This window comes from Oxyura jamaicensis, chromosome 4 (assembly GCF_011077185.1).
Source record: "Oxyura jamaicensis isolate SHBP4307 breed ruddy duck chromosome 4, BPBGC_Ojam_1.0, whole genome shotgun sequence".
In the NCBI taxonomy this organism is placed as follows: domain Eukaryota; kingdom Metazoa; phylum Chordata; class Aves; order Anseriformes; family Anatidae; genus Oxyura; species Oxyura jamaicensis.
In genome coordinates, this window is record NC_048896.1 from 44,199,969 (window position 1) to 44,208,117 (window position 8,149).

Genomic DNA, 8,149 nt, shown 5'->3' on the forward strand with positions numbered 1-8,149 from the left:
GGGGGGGGAGGCGGGGAGGGGGGAGGTAGAAAAGAAAAAGCAAAGCCAGTTTGCAAACAAACCGCTCCCGTGCGAAATAATCTGTCCCCTCGGCCGCCCCCTGCGATCACCTTCTCCCCGAAGCGGGGAGATCCTTCATGTAATATTACATTTCTGCTTCCAAATCCCCTTGCAGACATTAAGAGAAACAAAGAGCAGCCCAAATAACCGCAGCCCCGCCGAGCACGGGGGGTGAGAGGTTAGCCCCGAGTTTCCTGCGGCTCGGCGCTGCAGCTTGTAGTTGAAGGGAAAGGTCGTGCTCTCGCGTGTTTTGTTTTAAATAATAGTGACCCATTAATTCTAAACCTGCTTGTTCGTGAAATTATACAGGATTATAGTTCGCCAGCTCCGGACAATGAAGGCAAATCAAGATGAATTGCCGCTCGGCCCTCCCATCGGCTCGCAGCCGGGCAGCCAGGAGGGGCCGGCGGGGGCGGGGGGCGGCCGCAGGGACATCACCACCGCCACCACCACCGCCACCACGACCGGCAGCGACACCGACACCGGCAGCGACACCGGCAGCGACAGCACGGGGCGAGGTGCGCGGGGGGCGTCCGGGAGCGAAGCCCCCGCGGCCTCCCAAGGGCCGACGGGGTGCACGGGGGTGGATGGGGTGAGGGGAGCGGGGTGCGGGACTTCCCCGTCCCCTGTCCCCTGTCCCCCGGCCCCCCGCCCCCCCCCCGGGGGCGGGTTCCGCCCCGGGGGCGGGGGGGCCCGGGGGGAGGGGGCGGGGGGGGGGGGGTCCCCGGGGGGGGGGGGCAGGATGAACAGGGAGAGGAGCGGAGAGGGGGAGAGGGGAGAAAAAAGGGGAGAGGAAAAGGGGGAGAGGTCAGGCCCGGCGGCTGCCCACAGAGAAACCTCCCCCCAACCCGAAAGCGGAGTCTCCAACCTCCACTCTTATCGTTTTCCCTTCTATTTATTTATTATTTCCGACTTTTTTTTTTTTTTTTTTTTTTTTTTTTTCCCGTCCCACCGCCTCTCTCCGTGCTCTTTTCCCGTGTGCGAGCTGCAGGGTCGGGGTGCCGGTGGAGCTGCAGCCCCCGTGCTCGGGGCGGGGGGGAAATTTGAGGTGTACCCCCCTTCCGAGGCCGCCTCTCCCTGCCTCGCCGCCTCCCCGGCGAACGCCGCTCCCGTCCTTTTTCCCGCGCCGTATCAACACCTCGCCAGGGTGAGTGCCGGGGGCTTGCGAAAATGTCCCCCTCCTCCTCCACCTCTCCCTCCTCCTCCTCTTCCTCCTGCCGGAGCCGGAGACAGGCGGGTGTCCTCCTGCAGCCCTCCCCGAGCCGGGGGTGTCGGCACCCTGCCTTCGCCCCGCCGCTCTTCTCCGTGCCATCGGCTATTTATAATCCTCCTCTCGCTCCATAAAATGCCTGTATATATATTTAGAAGACATGCGTGCGCGGAAGAAGAATATACATATGTAATATATATATATACACACACACGTTTGGAATAATATATGTACCGCTTACGGACCAAAAAAAATATTGGATCAGAGTTTTTCACTCTACTGTGTAATGGCTCAAACGATGAAAAATCAACGTGACCGCTCAGAGAGGACATAAATCACTCCGAGTGTAATCTGAATTTCTCTTTCTCCCCCTAGCTGAAGCCTTGAGGGTCATCATTTTTCTGTGCCACTTGACCAAAGATATAATGTTTTGATTAGGTCGTAAATCAAAATCTTGGGTTGTGTGGTGTTTTCTTTCTTTCATTCTTTCTTGCTTTTTTTTTTTTTTCGGGGGCTTTCCTCCTTATCAGCGGTGGCAGTGTGAACCTGGAACAATGGAGGCCGTAGAGAGGAGGTTGGGGGGGGGGAACACAACGAAATGGGGACTCTGCACAACGACCGCTGCGGGAAGCAGGGGGCGAGGGGCTTAAACAGCGTCCCCCCACCCCCCCCGACCCCCCCACCCCCCCGCGCCCGCGCCCCCCCCCCCCCCGCCCCGGCCCTCCGAGAGGGCCGCTCCCGGCCGCCCGCTGCGCCGTCTGCCCCCAATCCACATCCAGGCGCGCAACCCCCGCGCAGCCTCCGCCGCAAAACCGTGGGGCTGCGGGGCTGCGGAGCGCCCAGCCCGCTGCTCTCTTTTGTTTTCGGTCGCCTCCCTGGCGCACTTTGAACCCTGGCGGTGTGCAGGGAGCAGCCCCGCTCCTGTCCCGCCGCAGTTCCCCCGGTGCCCACTGCCTCCCTCCTTCCCCCTCTGTCATCTCCGCCTTATTTTCCTGCCGCCCCTGTGTTTTCCCAAATCCCTCCCGCTCTTGCCCTACCTGCGCTTTTTTTTTTTTTTCTGCCTACGAAATAAAATAGTTTTTACACCCCTCGCTGCATTTTTGGAGGGAAGCGACCTCCTCGGGGAAACGGAGGAACGGAGGCGCGCACCGGAGCCCGGGGCAGGGCTCGGGGACCCGTCCCGCAGGATGCGCGGCTGCGGGGCTGGGGTCCGAGCAGCCCCTCGAGGGGTGGGGTTGGGGCCGATTTGGGATCGAAGCCCACTTGTGCCTTGCTCAACGCCCGCCGTGGGACGCGTGCTTTGCGGGGGGACGTCTGAAATTTGTGCGCCCGGCCGAGCAGGTCGGTCAGTACAACCCACGAACCACGAAGGATTTCCTTCTCCGGGGCTCCGTCCAACGCCGGGCTAATCGGCTGCGAAATTTTCATTTTCTATCTGCGAGCCCAGATTGGAATTAACTATTCCGGACGGCTGCGTCTTCTTCTCGAGGAAGAAAATAGAGGGGAGTAGAAAAAAATTCTCCCCAAATAAAGGCAAAGCCTATATTCTTAGCACTTTTATTTCTGAAGGTCTCCGAGGTCGGGTTTGGGGAGCTTGGCCGGGCACAGTCGTGGGGGCAGCGCGGGGGATGCTCCGCGGCCAAGGCACCAGGACGGGGACAGGGGCACGGGACAGGGACGGGAGAAAAATTAAAGGAACAAAATAAAAGCCCCAGAGCAAAGCCCCCAGCAGCCCGCCCGCCCTTCCCTGCCCGGGGTCCGGAGGGATGCTCACTGGGCGCACCCCGACTCGGACACGCACCAGGCTAACCTAAAACCCTCCCTGTCTGCTTCCATGAGATCTCGGCGAGGTTTTTCCCCTTCTCTCAGCCCTGATCCCGATCGGCCCGAGGTGAACATCTACCGGCCGGAGCGGCCCCGCACACTGCGGGGAGGAACGGGTCGTCTCCCCGCTTCCAGTAAAACGTCCCGTAAAGTCCACCTATAAATCTTGGTATGCGCTTCGCGTCCTGCCCTTGCGACGGGGTATTTGCCACCCCCATCCCCCCGATCCCACCCTCCCCCCAAATCCCTCCTGCCGTCTTAACCCCGGCCCCGCACGGCCCGGGTGGGGCGTGGGGAGGGGGAGAGCCGCCCCCCGATCCGGCACGGCACGGCACGGCCCTGCGGGGCTGCCCCCTCGCCCCCCTCGGCCCCATTGGGTACGTGTGGGTCACGAAGAGATGCCCCTATACAGCAGCCAGACCCTATACGGCTCGGCAGGGCTCCCAGGTGCAAATTCGTTAGGTGGTTTTCTTTGGGTTAAAAAGACAAAAAAGAATAAAAGAAAAAAAAAAAAGAAAAAAAGATAAAATCAAAAAAAAAGATTAGAAAAAGGATGAAAAGAAAAAAAAAAAAGAAAAGACAAAAAGGAAAAAAAGAAGAAAAAATAAAATAAAAAGAAAAAAAAAGATAAACAATGAAAGAAAAAGAAAAAATATTTATTTTTTTTAATCTGGAGTTGCACAGCCTCGGTGGTCAAAATCGATGAGCATGCAGCGATCGATGCCGCCAGCAGCCCAAGGCCGTGACCGAGGTTTAGGCAAGCGGGGAGGGAACTGCTGGGCAAGGCCCCGGCCTGCTGGGTGTGCGTGTTGAACAGTGGCAGTGCCCGGGGAAACACGAGGGTGGAGCCGGGCTCATCACTTGATGTGTATATTTAGTGTGGTGGTAGTCCCACGAGCTCGCAGGGGACTACTTCCTTGCTTAAAGTTATTCGCATGCTTGAGTGATTTGCTGGATTGTGGCCATATGTAAAGCAATAAATATAAGTGGCTACTTCTGTGCAAATAGAGATCCAGAGGTCTCGCAAGTAATTTTCCAGTAGATCCAGACACCGTACTGTACAGATAAAAGCCAACACAGCTCTTTTCTTTCATACCATTAAAATAATAATAATAAAATATAATAAAAACCAACACACACACCAATTAAGGTCACTGGGACAATGCAAGCAAAAAGGAGCGTGAAGCCTTTCCCTTATGCAAACCCTCACAGAGAACTTCCGAGGCTGCGTTACAGGGAGAAGAGCAGTGATCTGCAAGTCCCGCGTGCAGGTTTTGGTTCCAAAGCCATTCCCAGTCTTCCCAGTCACAAAATCCCACATCAGCCTTGCTGGACACAGGGCCCGCAGAGCAAGGCGATGCCTTGGGTGGCATGTCAGTGTGAGAGGGGGCCTGGCCCCCGTGGTGCTCCTTTGAAGTCCGCAGAGGCTGAACTAGCAGCATGGGGTGGGAGAGGAGTTCCCAGGCAAGCAGGGACTCTCCCTCTGAGGTCTGGGGCAGCCGGATCCCCAGCGTGTCTCCGGGGAAGGCCGAGCATGCTTCCCACCCCTCGGTAGGGATGGGAAGAGCCATGGAGACAGAGGTGGCTATTCTGCCATTTATCCTCTATCCGCAGAGCCCAAATATCTGGCAATTCACTTTTTTTTTTTTCTTTTTTTTTTTTCTTTTTTTTTTTTTTCCTAGTGCAAAGTAAAACAGAGTTTGATTAAAATAATAATATCCAGCTTTTGGCAATGCTTCCTATAAATTCATGGCTTTAGCCTGGACTGTCTCATGGCCAGACTGTAAATTTTTGCATTCTAACTCGCTGTGACAAATCTCTAGCCCCAGTCATTGTTATTTCCTTCAGCTTTCACATCCTGCTGGCAAAAAACCTCCAACTCTGGTATTCTTCCCCCAAAACAGAAATTCCTACCACAAGGGCTGTTACCCTGAGAACATTTTTTAATAAACATATTTGGAAAATGAAAACAAGACATATAAAATCTATGAATACGGCTAGCATCAAATGAAGACTTGGAAGCAGTTTCAAGTAGTGTTACAAATAGGAAATAGCTTTCCAGAGATAAAAATGCGCCACGTGTTTTGTTAACACCAGCATTCAGCCGAGCTTTGCTCTCCCAGCTTATGAGGACGTTGAGGGACACCTTTGTCCTGTTTGGAGGGGCTTGTGACTGCTGGCTGAGCCACGAGGGCAGGGGTTCGAGCGGTGTGGGGATGGCTGGCCATGTCCCTGTCAAAACACGGTGGCATGATGCCATCGGGGTGACGGCCATCCCCACGCATCGACAGCGATGGCCTCATGGTCAAAGTGAGGGAAATGGAGAAGGACACTTGGTGGCATTGGTCCCTTCTGTAAATTCTGGCCCAGGCACCTGGGGTGCCATGCGAGGCTTCAGCCCCTGACGGAGAGAAGACAAAATGGCTCCCACTGGCAGCAGTGGGTGTCGTGGTGTTTTTTTTTTTTTTTTTTTTTTTTTTTTTTTCAGCAAAAATGGATATTAATTACCCTGAGAAGCAGCCTCATGGCCGACTTAGTGACAGTCGCAGGCTCTCAGTGTCTTACAGGGTGTTTCCTTTTAATTGTCTAGGGCACAGGGAACGTTGCATTTTTCTGTCTTCATAACAAAAAGGCTTCAGAAGCTGGAGTGCAGCTCTAACAGCTCTCCCTGTGACAATAGGAGGCTTAATTCTTGTGACGGCCAGACACTGCCATTGGAGACAGCCCAAATCCCCTCCGGTGGAGCTGGGAATTCTGGGGACATAAATAACGCGGCTCCGGGACCCCGGCGAGCAGTGTTTACACGGCCGCCTTGCAGGCCCGCCACGCTCAGTGCCCTGCCTTCCTCCTTGCTCGGCAGGGAGAAGGGGCCGCGACAGGCTCGTGGGTCCGACAGGGCTCGGCAGGAGCAGGCCCAGCATAGCTGCAGGCTGAGGAGGAGCAGAGCCTGGCCTGGGCTGCAAACAGGGCACGTTATGCAGAGCGCTCCTGTTACTTTTCCCTTCTGGTGGGACAAATAAAGGCAAAGGAGGAGTAAGAAGAAAGGGTGAAACAGCTTGGGAAGAGGTAAAGAGGCCTTGCTTCTGGTTCCTGTGAGACTTCTAGCACAGAGGTTGTCACCTTTGTCAAATACAGCACCACAGAGGCCACTGCGCGGTCATATTAAGAAGGGCCTATATGCTGCCCAGATCTCATTCTGTGGTGATAACACCCAATCCATTGTGTTTTACAGATTATTATTATTTTTTTAATGTCAGCCTTTACCTTTCTTCAAAAAATATGGTCAAAATAACCTTATGGAGGGAAAATGGAGCAACCAAGTTGGTGACCCTAATGCAGTTTCTGTAACAGTGGTGATGATTCTCATCACTTGATTATTGTTACTGTATATGGCACCTGAGTAATCTCACAGCAAAATTAAGATTATACAAACATGAAAGTAGAGTGTGTGGGGAGTTGCGGGCAGAATGCTCACCATGAATATCCAGACCATTGCAAGACCTTTATGAGGAGAATCGCGGAGCCCAATGCAGGACTCAAGATGAAAACCTGGGGTTCAGCCCTGCCACAGTTTGTGTTAGAGGGATTTGTGGGGCCCTTCCCTCTGCAAAGACCCTGCCCTGGGGCCCATCCTTGGTGCGGTGCGGTCTCCAGTGGGGCAAAGAAAAGCCCAGCTCTGCCCGTCGGGAGACGCCTGACTTGAGGCTGCCAACATGGGCCGTAGCCAAACGGCAGGAAGGATAAAATCACAGAAAGCAGTCACTGATATCCTGGAGAGGAATTCAAGGCTGCTTCTGAGACTCCTCTGCACATAACGCTACTCCAACAGTACTTAACTCCTAAGGGCATTAGCTACGGGGTCCTGGCTGGGTGGCCCCTGTGGTTAACGTGCTCTCCTGCAGCCTAGCTCCTTCACGGCTGCTGGGGGAGGCTGCAGGACCCCAAAGGGTGCTTCCTGCTTTAGGCTGTGTTTAGACGGTCCTGCAGGAGTGCCAAGTGTACTGACCTGTCTTTCAGGGACCCCTCTTTTCCTCAAAAGTGAATTCTTCTTCCCCAGTTCCCTCTGAGGACAAGCAGCACAACCCCAGGCTTGGGTCCCTTATGCAGCAAGGATGACTGCCAGCTGCTGGGCCTGATACTTTCTAGTGTGAGGGGCCCCATGTCCTCAGCATGGAGAGAGGGTCAGGCAGGCACACCACATCTCCTGGACCCTCCTACATGCAGACTGCTGGCCCCTCCTTTGCTGCAGCAACTCCTAAAGCTAGTCCGAGCGAACTGAGTGTCAAAGTAGCTGTGCATCTGCTGAATCAACCAAACACCAGATGCCAGGGCTGGTGCCTGCTTCAGGCACCAGGACGAGGTGAAGCCAGCAAGGTGTTTAAGATGATGGTTCTGGGATGCTTCCAGACCAGTACCCGGAAAGCGCTGTGTGATTCACATGGCGTGCAAGCCTGGTTCAAATGTAGACCATCGTGTACCACTTTTGCCTGCTCTCACCTGAACTGGAACAATCGTTTTCCATGTGGTTTGAAGATAAAAGCATGTGAGTGGTTGTGAAATGCTCAGCTGACTTGGTGAGGAAGAGCATTTCGCTATATGGACATCGCACCCATAATTTCTACCTAGCAATGGGTACTTACTGGGCATAATGCATGCATTCGTTTTAGTTAATTTTTTTTTACTGGCATACATAAGATTAGCACTTTCAACTCCAAGCTTTTACACAGGTAAGAGCATAATCTTCATAAAAGGCTCTACAGACAAAGTGGCTTGTTGGCCCATCAGCTTGAAATAACCTACCTGCACTAAGCACCACAAAAGGTTTCGATCTAAAAGGTAAGCATAGCTGCAGGAGCAGCTGACTCAGAACGAAGCAACCACCTCACTACAGAATCATTAAGGAAAGACTTTAATAGGCTGGGACAGATTTATAATAATTAATACAACTCGCTCATTATCTGAGACAAGGCATCTACAGCACACAGCATGTCTCTGCGTGAAATTTTAGACTTATTTGCACAAGTGTGGGCTGATTACATTACATGTAAGTAGCAG

The 8,149-nt window shown here is 53.8% G+C and overlaps 1 long non-coding RNA gene across 2 annotated transcripts in view; it reads right to left on the bottom strand.

Annotated features, from left to right (window-relative positions):
- LOC118166996 overlaps positions 1–727 on the bottom strand; it is a 3,969-nt gene extending 3,242 nt beyond the window's left edge. For both annotated transcript variants that reach the window (XR_004750861.1, XR_004750862.1), the window contains exon 1: positions 63–727. This is a non-coding gene — a long non-coding RNA (uncharacterized LOC118166996). The remainder of the gene's footprint in view (positions 1–62) is intronic.
- Positions 728–8,149: the final 7,422 nt, after the last annotated feature.